Source organism: Perissodus microlepis, chromosome 15 (genome assembly GCF_051167445.1).
Source record: "Perissodus microlepis isolate ML-2025 ecotype Zambia chromosome 15, ASM5116744v1, whole genome shotgun sequence".
Taxonomy (NCBI): domain Eukaryota; kingdom Metazoa; phylum Chordata; class Actinopteri; order Cichliformes; family Cichlidae; genus Perissodus; species Perissodus microlepis.
The window spans coordinates 187,019-198,091 of NC_140475.1; the positions used below are offsets into that span (position 1 = coordinate 187,019).

At 44.4% G+C, this 11,073-nt stretch overlaps 1 pseudogene; it reads left to right on the forward strand.

Moving 5' to 3' along the window:
- The first annotated feature begins 1,781 nt into the window (after positions 1 to 1,781).
- On the forward strand, positions 1,782 to 9,852 carry LOC146371332 (uncharacterized; annotated as a pseudogene).
- The last annotated feature ends 1,221 nt before the right edge of the window (positions 9,853 to 11,073 follow it).

Genomic DNA, 11,073 nt, shown 5'->3' on the forward strand with positions numbered 1-11,073 from the left:
TAAGTCTGGTTAGCCCCTCTCTCACACTGCCGAAATTTCTGACGGTACGCTTCAGGCACCAACTCAAAAGCACGCAACACAGCAGCCTTAACAACATCATAATCCAAACTTTCAGTTGCCGAGAGACTAGCCCACACCTCCTGAGCCCTACCCACCAGCCGACATTGCAGCAGCAAGGCCCAGACCTCCTCCGGCCATTTCAACGCAGTAGCAACACGCTCAAAAGCAGCAAAGAACGAATCCACCTCAGACTCACTAAAGGGTGGCACCAATTTAATGTGCTTACCCACATCAAAATCTTGATGGGGAGCTTGGGTGAGACCAGGTGTGGGTGGCGCAGGGGTAGGGCTACGTGGCGGAGGCTGGCGTTCTAGCTCTAGCACTCTCACCCGAAGGTGCATCGCCTCCACCTCCAACCTGCGATTACTCAACTCCACCTTCTTAATGCGGAGCATCAGCTGGAGCTCCTCAGCTGACGTCCCCACCGTAGGAATAGGAGGAGCTACAGAAGAAGAGGTTACAGGAGGAGTAGTGGAAAGAACAGGTAAAGGAGCTAGCAGCAGATGCAAAAACTTTTTTTAATGATGTAGGGATACAAGGATGTTTTAAATTTAATTCCCCCCTCAAATTGTATCCCCGTTCCCTTTTAGAAAACAGTTTTAGAATATTGTCAGGAAGCAGGTCGTTTATTGCTTTATACATAATTTGTGCAGTGAGAAAATGAACCAGATCTGTGAATGTTAGAGTTTTTGATTTTAAGAATAGTGGATTTGTATGATCTCTGTAACCGGTTTTATGGATTATCCTTATGGCCCTTTTTTTGTAATATAAAGACTGATGATAGCGAACATGTGTAAGTATTGCCCCAAACCTCTGCACAGTAATTAATGCAAATACGGTGCAATCAGGGAACAATAGAGAATGTGGAGTGATGTGTTTTACTTTACTCAAGATTGAAACACTTCTTGAAATTTTGTTATGTATATGATTTATATGTGACTTCCGGTTTAATTTATCATCTATAATCACACCAAGAAACTTATGTTCAAGTACTCTTTCAGTTTCCACACCATCTATATGAATCTGCACTTGTGCATTTCTAAGGGAATTCCCAAATAAGACTATTTTAGTTTTAGTTAGATTTAGCGATAGTTTGTTCCTGTTAAACCATTTTTTAATTTTGCACATTTCTGAAGTAATTGTATCCAGCAGCTCCTCTAGATTTCCCCCAGAACAAAAAATATTTGTGTCGTCTGCAAATAATACTAATTTTAATATATCAGATGCCTTACAAATATCATTTATATAAATAATAAATAATTTTGGACCCAGTACAGAGCCTTGTGGAACACCACAAGCAATGTCCAAGCATGATGAGGAATGGACACCCAGCTTCACAAATTGTTTCCTGTCACTTAAATAATTTTTCACTCAGTGCAGTACAACCCCCCTTATCCCATATCATTCCAGTTTGCATGCAGTTCTAGAGGGTATGTAGAATTAAGTCAAACTTACTAAGATAGTTAGAAACTGGTGCTATAAAATGTATTTTGTGCATTTAAACGATTTAAACGAAGAAAATATGCTAGCTTTTGTCGCTAGCAATAAAGCGTTAATGCAAACTGTTAATAGCCTCTAACTATATCAGTGTTACAGATCACATTCAAGCTGTTAGTGATGAAAGAAACCCCAAGTAAACTGCTCAGGCTGGCATTAGTGCCCCTCTATTGTATCATTCTTTGTGGAATTTGACATGTAGTCAAATTCCACATGGGATAGTCATGGGTATGTATTCAGTGTATGTTGTATTCTTTATACTTGTGCCAAATAATTGCATATTAATTGTCTAAATTTAAAAAACTGAAAGTCCTCTCTCAGGCACCTTCCCCCAAAAGCAATCAGAGAGGAGTATGCTTTGGGCATTGTGATGCTGGTCCCCTCGCTCTAGGATCCATATGCAGACAAAGCTTATGTAAAAGTCAATATTTATTTATACAACACAAATTTGTTTAATGATGGACAAAAAATTATCTGATATTTTGTTATGAGCTAAATCTGACAAAATATTTTGTGTTTACACTTATCCAGGAGCACTTTTATGATGCAGCATGGCGTCTGAAAACTGTCCAAAGAAAGATTCGTTGTGGATCTCCAATACCATCTAATAGGTTGACAGACAGTTCTTCGGGTGGCCCAAATCTCCAAAGGACTGTGAATGTTATACACCAGCTTGATGGGGATGCTTGCAAGGAAACCATGTCTTTGCTCAACCATACTACAGACAACTCTGTGATTTTCCAGAAGATGAAGAAGACCTTTCAGCACCATCAGAGGCTTGTTAATGACCCAAGCAGAAGCGTTGGCATCCTATCCACTTTTCCAAGATTCCTGAATACAAAAGAACTGGTAAGTTAGAATTTATTTTTTAAAATGGTTTGGAATTTGGAGCTAGCAGTTGTTTCAAATACAATTTTCTTTGTGTCCTCGGGATTCCCATATGCTTGTTTGCCATTCACCTAGGGACCATTTGTGATCCGAGTACACCACAAGGGTTACAGGTGAAGCAAGACTTCACTCTCCTGTTCGATGACGACACATCCTCCAGGTTGCTTCAGAAATGGAATACATTCTTCAGGGCAAATGTCATAAAAGAGGCTAAGAAGCTCACTTCAACACCAGAGTTGCTTCCTTTGGTGTAGTCAGCAGAAGGTCATCCAGAAAATCATCAAGACGATTCTTGTTTGGGGTTTTTTTGTATATTAAATGTTAAAGCTGCATTCAGGGGCAAATATTAATTTGTTTCTGTTTTCTAACATTTAAATTCATACAATTAAGACAAATTAAATCTTTGTCCACTTTTCTAGTTTTGCTCTTAGAATATAATATCAAGTCAAACAAACCATTATCTGTTTTTGTTTGTATGTTCATCCTGAACTAATAATCCTATAAATTTTTTCTATAAAAATTGATCTACTTTTTGATAACTTTCAACAATAGATCGAAGACTCATAAGCAGTGGCGGAGCGGGGGGGGGGGGGGGGGGGTGGCATACTGGGCTTAAGCCCGGGTTGTTTTTTCAGAAGCCCGGGGTCTTTTGGAGTGTAATATTTTCATAGTTACATGCCTGGCTGTCAACTGTATAAAACAAAAACTACACACAATATTCGAAGCACATAGTGCACACTGTGGGAATTTACGACTGTGCGTAAACCCCCCTAATATTGGTATGATCCGAGCTCAGACACTGTGCAAGGGGGCGGGGCAGCTGCTGCCTGTTGGAGAAACGCAGCCAGGCAGACAGAGGAGAGCTGAAGTTCGACCAGGTACCAAAGCAAATCATTCGTACTGTACAAATAATGTAAATATGACGGTGAATCACGAAAGATTGATATCAAACTGATCACTTGACCCGTATTACGTTACTTGCTCTTCGAGTGAATCAACAAATGGCGAAATGAAAAGTCGATCAACAACAACGCTGTTTCTTTAGAGAGTCTCAGCTTACATGTGTGTTTATTTCATATTTTCAGTTGTTACCCTCCGCGGCTAAATAAATCTGTTTCAGTAATGCACTGATATACAAGAATGGACATAAGGGGCTTCTTTAAAAGAAAAAAGTCTAGTAGATGTTATTTTATTTATTATGCTTTGTATGTTGTTCAGTATATTTCTATGCAAAACAAGAGGAACTTCAATACACAGCAGTATATTCACAGTTTAAAACAGATATTTACATACACTTTATGGAAAACACAAGAACATGTACAACATCAATTTAGAGTAAACTTGTTTTGTTTTGGATAAATAAATATTGAAATATCTTTTGAATTAGTTAAATGTCAGAATAAAGAGAGACAGAGCTTCTATTTTTATCACTTTCATCAAATGTAGGAGTACATATACACTAAGTTTATTGTTAATTAATAAGAAAACTGCAGACGATTCCATTCTGAGCTGAAGAAGCTTCTGATTGGTTAGTAGAGTCCATGTGAGTAAATTGGTGGCACAGCTGTGGATGCATATAAGGCAAAACACAGAGCCTGTTTCTGTGACATGGGAACATCAAGAGATGTCAACAAAACACCAGGAAAAGAACTGTGGAGCTCCATGAGTGTGGCTCAGTTTGAATACAATTTGGTGCCATTTACAATTAAGAAACACAGATGGTTTTTCTCTTTACTCTTAAAGTTAACAAATATGTTTTTATGTTTATCAATCTAAAAAATAAACATTTAGTCTGATTTGATGTTACAATTAAAAAAGTGTTTTTATCTGAAGAGTAAATATCTGGTTTCAACTGTATATTTGATGATGTTGGTGTTTGGCTTGATTGTCAGCACAGAGAGAGAGGGGGGGGGGGAGAGGGAGAGGAACAGAGAGGGAGAGAGAGGAACAGAGAGGGAGGAACAGAGAGGGAGGAACAGAGAGAGAGAGGAACAGAGAGAAAGAGGAACAGCGAGAGAGGAACAGCGAGAGAGGAACAGAGAGAGAGAGGGGGGAACAGAGGGAGAGAGAGGAACAGAGAGAGAGAGAGGGGAACAGAGAGAGAGAGAGAGAGGGAGAGAGAGGAACACAGAGAGAGAGAGGAACAGCGAGAGAGGAACAGAGAGAGAGAGGGGGGAACAGAGGGAGAGAGAGGAACAGAGAGAGAGAGAGGGGAACAGAGAGAGAGAGAGGAACAGAGAGGGACAGAGAGGAACAGAGAGAGAGAGAGAGAGGAACAGAGAGAGAGAGAGGAACAGAGGGGAACAGAGAGAGAGAGAGAGGAACAGAGAGAGAGAGAGAGAGAGAGGAACAGAGAGAGAGAGGAACAGAGAGAGAGAGAGAGGAACAGAGAGAGAGAGGAACAGAGAGAGAGAGAGAGGAACAGAGAGAGAGAGAGGGAGAGAGAGGAACAGAGAGAGAGAGAGGGGAACAGAGAGAGAGAGGGGAACAGAGAGGGACAGAGAGGAACAGAGAGAGAGAGGAACAGAGAGAGAGAGAGGAACAGAGAGAGAGAGAGAGAGAGGAACAGAGAGAGCGAGAGAGAGGAACAGAGAGAGAGAGAGAGGAACAGAGAGAGAGAGGAACAGAGAGAGAGAGAGAGGAACAGAGAGAGAGAGAGGAACAGAGAGGGGAACAGAGAGAGAGAGAGAGGAACAGAGAGGGGAACAGAGAGAGAGAGAGAGGAACAGAGAGGGGAACAGAGAGAGAGAGAGGAACAGAGAGGGGAACAGAGAGAGAGAGAGGAACAGAGAGAGAGAGAGAGGAACAGAGAGAGAGAGGGAGAGAGGAACAGAGAGGGGGAGAGAGGAACAGAGAGGGGAACAGAGAAAGAGAGAGGAACAGAGAGAGAGAGAGAGGAACAGAGAGAGAGGGGGAGAGAGGGGAACAGAGAGAGGGAGGGAGAGAGAGAGAGGAACAGAGAGGGAGGAACAGAGAGAGAGAGAGAGAGAGGAACAGAGAGGGGGAGAGGAACAGAGAGGGGAACAGAGAAAGAGAGAGGAACAGAGAGAGAGAGAGAGGAACAGAGAGAGAGGGGGAGAGAGGGGAACAGAGAGAGGGAGGGAGAGAGAGAGAGGAACAGAGAGGGAGGAACAGAGAAAGAGAGAGAGGAACAGAGAGGGGAACAGAGAGAGAGAGAGGAACAGAGAGAGAGAGAGGAACACAGAGAGAGAGAGAGAGAGGACCAGAGAGAGAGAGAGAGAGGAACAGAGAGAGAGAGAGAGAGGAACAGAGAGAGAGGAACAGAGAGAGAGGAACAGAGAGAGAGAGAGAGAGGAACAGAGAGAGAGAGGGGAACAGAGAGAGAGAGAGAGAGGAACAGAGAGAGAGAGAGGAACAGAGAGAGAGGAACAGAGAGAGAGAGAGAGAGAGAGAGAGAGAGGAACAGAGAGAGAGGGGGAGAGAGGGGAACAGAGAGAGGGAGGAACAGAGAGAGAGAGAGAGAGGAACAGAGAGAGAGAGAGAGGAACAGAGAGAGAGAGAGGAACAGAGAGGGGAACAGAGAGAGAGAGAGGAACAGAGAGAGAGGAACAGAGAGAGAGAGGGGAACAGAGAGAGAGAGAGAGAGAGAGAGAGAGAGAGAGGAACAGAGAGAGAGGGGGAGAGAGGGGAACAGAGAGAGAGGGGAACAGAGAGAGAGAGAGAGGAACAGAGAGAGAGAGGGAGAGAGGAACAGAGAGGGGGAGAGAGGAACAGAGAGGGGAACAGAGAAAGAGAGAGGAACAGAGAGAGAGAGAGAGGAACAGAGAGAGAGGGGGAGAGAGGGGAACAGAGAGAGGGAGGGAGAGAGAGAGAGGAACAGAGAGGGAGGAACAGAGAGAGAGAGAGAGAGAGGAACAGAGAGGGGGAGAGGAACAGAGAGGGAACAGAGAAAGAGAGAGGAACAGAGAGAGAGAGAGAGGAACAGAGAGAGAGGGGGAGAGAGGGGAACAGAGAGAGGGAGGGAGAGAGAGAGAGGAACAGAGAGGGAGGAACAGAGAGAGAGAGAGAGGAACAGAGAGGGGAACAGAGAGAGAGAGAGGAACAGAGAGAGAGAGAGGAACACACAGAGAGAGAGAGAGAGGACCAGAGAGAGAGAGAGAGAGGAACAGAGAGGGAGAGAGGAACAGAGAGAGAGGAACAGAGAGAGAGAGAGAGGAACAGAGAGGGAGAGAGAGGGGAACAGAGAGAGAGAGAGGAACAGAGAGAGAGAGGGAGAGAGGAACAGAGAGGGGGAGAGAGGGGAACAGAGAGAGGGAGGGAGAGAGGAACAGAGAGAGAGGAACAGAGAGAGAGAGAGAGAGGAACAGAGAGGGAGAGAGAGGGGAACAGAGAGAGAGAGAGGAACAGAGAGAGGGAGGGAGAGAGGAACAGAGAGGGGGAGAGAGGGGAACAGAGAGAGGGAGGGAGAGAGAGAGAGGAACAGAGAGAGAGAGAGAGAGGAACAGAGAGGGAGGAACAGAGAGAGAGAGAGAGGGGAACAGAGAGGGAGAGAGAGGGGAACAGAGAGAGAGAGAGGAACAGAGAGAGAGAGGGGAACAGAGAGAGAGAGGGGAACAGAGAGAGAGAGAGAGAGGAACAGAGAGAGGGGAACAGAGAGAGAGAGAGAGAGAGGAACAGAGAGAGAGAGGGGAACAGAGAGAGAGAGAGAGAGGAACAGAGAGAGAGAGAGGAACAGAGAGAGAGGAACAGAGAGAGAGAGGGGAACAGAGAGAGAGAGAGAGAGAGGAACAGAGAGAGAGGAACAGAGAGAGAGGAACAGAGAGAGAGAGAGAGAGAGAGAGAGAGGAACAGAGAGAGAGGAACAGAGAGAGAGAGAGAGAGGAACAGAGAGAGAGAGGGGAACAGAGAGAGAGAGAGAGAGGAACAGAGAGAGAGAGAGGAACAGAGAGAGAGGAACAGAGAGAGAGAGGGGAACAGAGAGAGAGAGAGAGAGAGAGAGAGAGAGAGAGGAACAGAGAGAGAGGGGGAGAGAGGGGAACAGAGAGAGGGAGGAACAGAGAGAGAGAGAGAGAGGAACAGAGAGAGAGAGAGAGGAACAGAGAGGGGAACAGAGAGAGAGAGAGGAACAGAGAGAGAGAGAGGAACAGAGAGGGGAACAGAGAGAGAGAGAGAGGAACAGAGAGAGAGGAACAGAGAGAGAGAGGGGAACAGAGAGAGAGAGAGAGAGAGAGAGAGAGAGAGAGGAACAGAGAGAGAGGGGGAGAGAGGGGAACAGAGAGAGGGAGGAACAGAGAGAGAGAGAGAGAGGAACAGAGAGAGAGAGAGAGGAACAGAGAGGGGAACAGAGAGAGAGAGAGGAACAGAGAGAGAGAGAGGAACACAGAGAGAGAGAGAGAGAGGAACAGAGAGAGAGAGAGGGGGGAACAGAGAGAGGGAGGGAGAGAGGAACAGAGAGAGGGAGGGAGAGAGGAACAGAGAGGGGGAGAGAGGGGAACAGAGAGAGGGAGGGAGAGAGAGAGAGGAACAGAGAGAGAGAGAGAGAGGAACAGAGAGGGAGGAACAGAGAGAGAGAGAGAGAGGAACAGAGAGAGGGGAACAGAGAGAGAGAGAGGAACAGAGAGAGAGAGGGGAACAGAGAGAGAGAGAGAGAGGAACAGAGAGAGAGAGGGGAACAGAGAGAGAGAGAGAGAGAGGAACAGAGAGAGAGGAACAGAGAGAGAGAGAGAGAGAGGAACAGAGAGAGAGAGGGGAACAGAGAGAGAGAGAGAGAGGAACAGAGAGAGAGAGAGGAACAGAGAGAGAGAGAGGAACAGAGAGAGAGAGGGGAACAGAGAGAGAGGAACAGAGAGAGAGAGAGAGAGAGAGAGAGAGAGAGAGGAACAGAGAGAGAGAGAGAGAGAGAGAGGAACAGAGAGAGAGAGAGAGAGAGAGGGAGGAACAGAGAGAGAGGAACGAGAGAGAGAGAGAGAGAGAGGAACAGAGAGAGAGAGAGGAACAGAGAGAGAGAGAGGAACAGAGAGAGAGAGAGGAGAACAGAGAGAGAGAGAGAGAGAGAGGAACAGAGAGAGAGGAACAGAGAGAGAGAGAGGAACAGAGAGAGAGAGAGGAACAGAGAGAGAGGAACAGAGAGAGAGAGAGGAACAGAGAGAGAGAGAGAGAGAGGAACAGAGAGAGAGAGAGAGAGAGAGAGGAACAGAGAGAGAGAGAGAGAGGGGAACAGAGAGAGAGAGAGAGAGGAACAGAGAGAGGGAGAGAGAGGAACAGAGAGAGAGAGAGAGAGAGAGAGGAACAGAGAGAGAGAGAGAGAGAGAGAGGAACAGAGAGAGAGAGAGGAACAGAGAGAGAGGAACAGAGAGAGAGAGAGAGAGAGGAACAGAGAGAGAGGAACAGAGAGAGAGAGAGAGAGAGGAACAGAGAGAGGGAGAGAGAGGAACAGAGAGAGAGAGGGGAACAGAGAGAGAGGAACAAGAGCAGGTGAGACACACATGTTAGTCAAATGGTTGTTTACCAAAAGTATCACCGTATCATAGGTACTCATGTATCTTGTACCTTGTTTCTTTTTAGGTTTGCTATTTTTCAAATTCTACATTTATTAAGTTATGCAGGCTTGTTTGCACAACAAGGCTAAATGCAGGTCTATGATGATTTTTAGTGCTACTATCATCTAGTTTTGATTCTGGTTCTGTCTTGGTTAAGTCCTCAGTAGTCCTGATTTTGAACTGTTGCAGTCCTGTTTTAGTTCTGGATCAGTTCTTGGTCTGGTTGAATTTGGGTTTAGTCCTCGTGTCTTGATACAGCCCAACTTTGTTCTGCCTTTCTGCTTAATTAAAAAACTAGTTTAAGGTGTCCTGCTTATGTGATATATATTTTTCCCTATATGAAGTCATTCTTTTTTGAACAAAAGTCAAAACTGAGCCTTTTTATCTTTCAGTCCTTTTTTTCTGTATTTGGACATCATTTCTGTGAATGATTTTCAGTTTCCTTATGTCAACCCCAGTCATGCTGCAGTCTGGAATCAACAAGGTCGCTGTCAGGCGTCAGAAGAGCAAGATTGACACCTTGTACATCAACATGGATAAGCATCTCATTCCATGCCAGGCGAGCCACTCACTTGGGGCATTTGATGAACTTTTCAAAGCACATTTTGTGTTTAATTTGTCCCAAGACAATATAAATCTGGACTTGTTATTTGCAGTGCAGTGGAAGAAGACATGTCTGTCTTTTACCAAATAAGTTATTTACTTTTGGTTAAAGATAAGAAAATGTTATGGGAAACAAGTTGTTTACAGAGTGTTTTGATAACCATCTATATGGATTCAGAGTTGTACATACCAAGGAGAGATGCATAGTGAAAATGTCAGATCTAAAGTTTTATATAGCTTTTGATAAGCAAAGGTCATACAATGTTTCAGATTAGACAGAGTACATTGTACCTTCATTCACAATTTTTTGAAGACAAAATAAATGTCCTTTTTGGTCAAATTTATTGTGTGCAACGTAATTCTTTCTCAGAATTTAATTTTAACACTTAAGTGTAAAAAGCCTGACAGTAAAGGGAGTGAAGCCAACACTAACCAGAAGGTTAAAAATTGTATCTCAGTAGAGTCACTTATTAGTGTCTCTAAAGTGTTATTTTAACTCTATTTTGAGTGTTAAATATTTTAACTTGTTCAAAAATGTTGATTTAACTCTAAAGAGTGTGGAGCTATATAAACCCTGAAAAAGTGTTGAAAATGACTCTGTGGGAAATAACTTAACACTGGTCTTTTTGCTGTGTAGTATCCCTCTGGCCTTATGACATGGTGCTCCATCATGCTGGAAAAGGCGTTGGTCTTCACCAAACTGGATGGTTGGAAGAAGTTGCTGTTTTGGTGCCATTATTTATTCATGGCTGGGTTCTTTGCCAAAATTGTGAGTGAGTCCACTCCCTTGAATGAGAAGCAGGCCCACACATGAATGGTCTCAGGATGTTTTACTGTTGGCATGAGACAGGACTGATGGTAGCGCTCACATTTTCTTCACCGGACAATCCTTTTTCCAGATGCCCCAAACAATGGGAAAGGGGTGTCAAAAGTATTTGCCTCCCTGTGTTCGCAGATGCACTCACACCTACCTACTGCCTTTCCCGAGCAAGCTCTGCACTGGAGGCACTCCGATCCTGCAGCTGAATCATGTTTAGGAGACGTTCCTGGCCCTTGCTGGACTTTCTTGTGCGCCCTGAAACAGTCTTAGCAACAACTGCACCTCTTTCCTTGAAGTTCTTGATGATTCAATAAATGGTTCATTTACCTGCAGTCTTAGTAGCAACAACATCCTTGCCTGTGAAGCCCTTTTTATGCAACGCAGTGATGTCTTCTTGCAGGTAACCATGGTTAACAGGAAGAACAATGATTTCGGATTGCCGGTTCCAGTCTGCTATTCTAATTCAATCAGCGTGACATAATGATCTCCAGCCTGGGGCTCGTCGACATTCTCACGTGTGTTAACGAGAAGATTATTGAAATGAAGGTCATTTTATGGTATGAAATGCTGATCATGAAATGCAGTGGAAATGGGTTGTTTGGGATTAAGTTCAAAAGAGGGACTTTGCAATTCATCTGATCACTCTTCATAACATTCTGGAGTATATGCAAATTGTTGTCATGAAAGCTCAGTTATGATAAGACA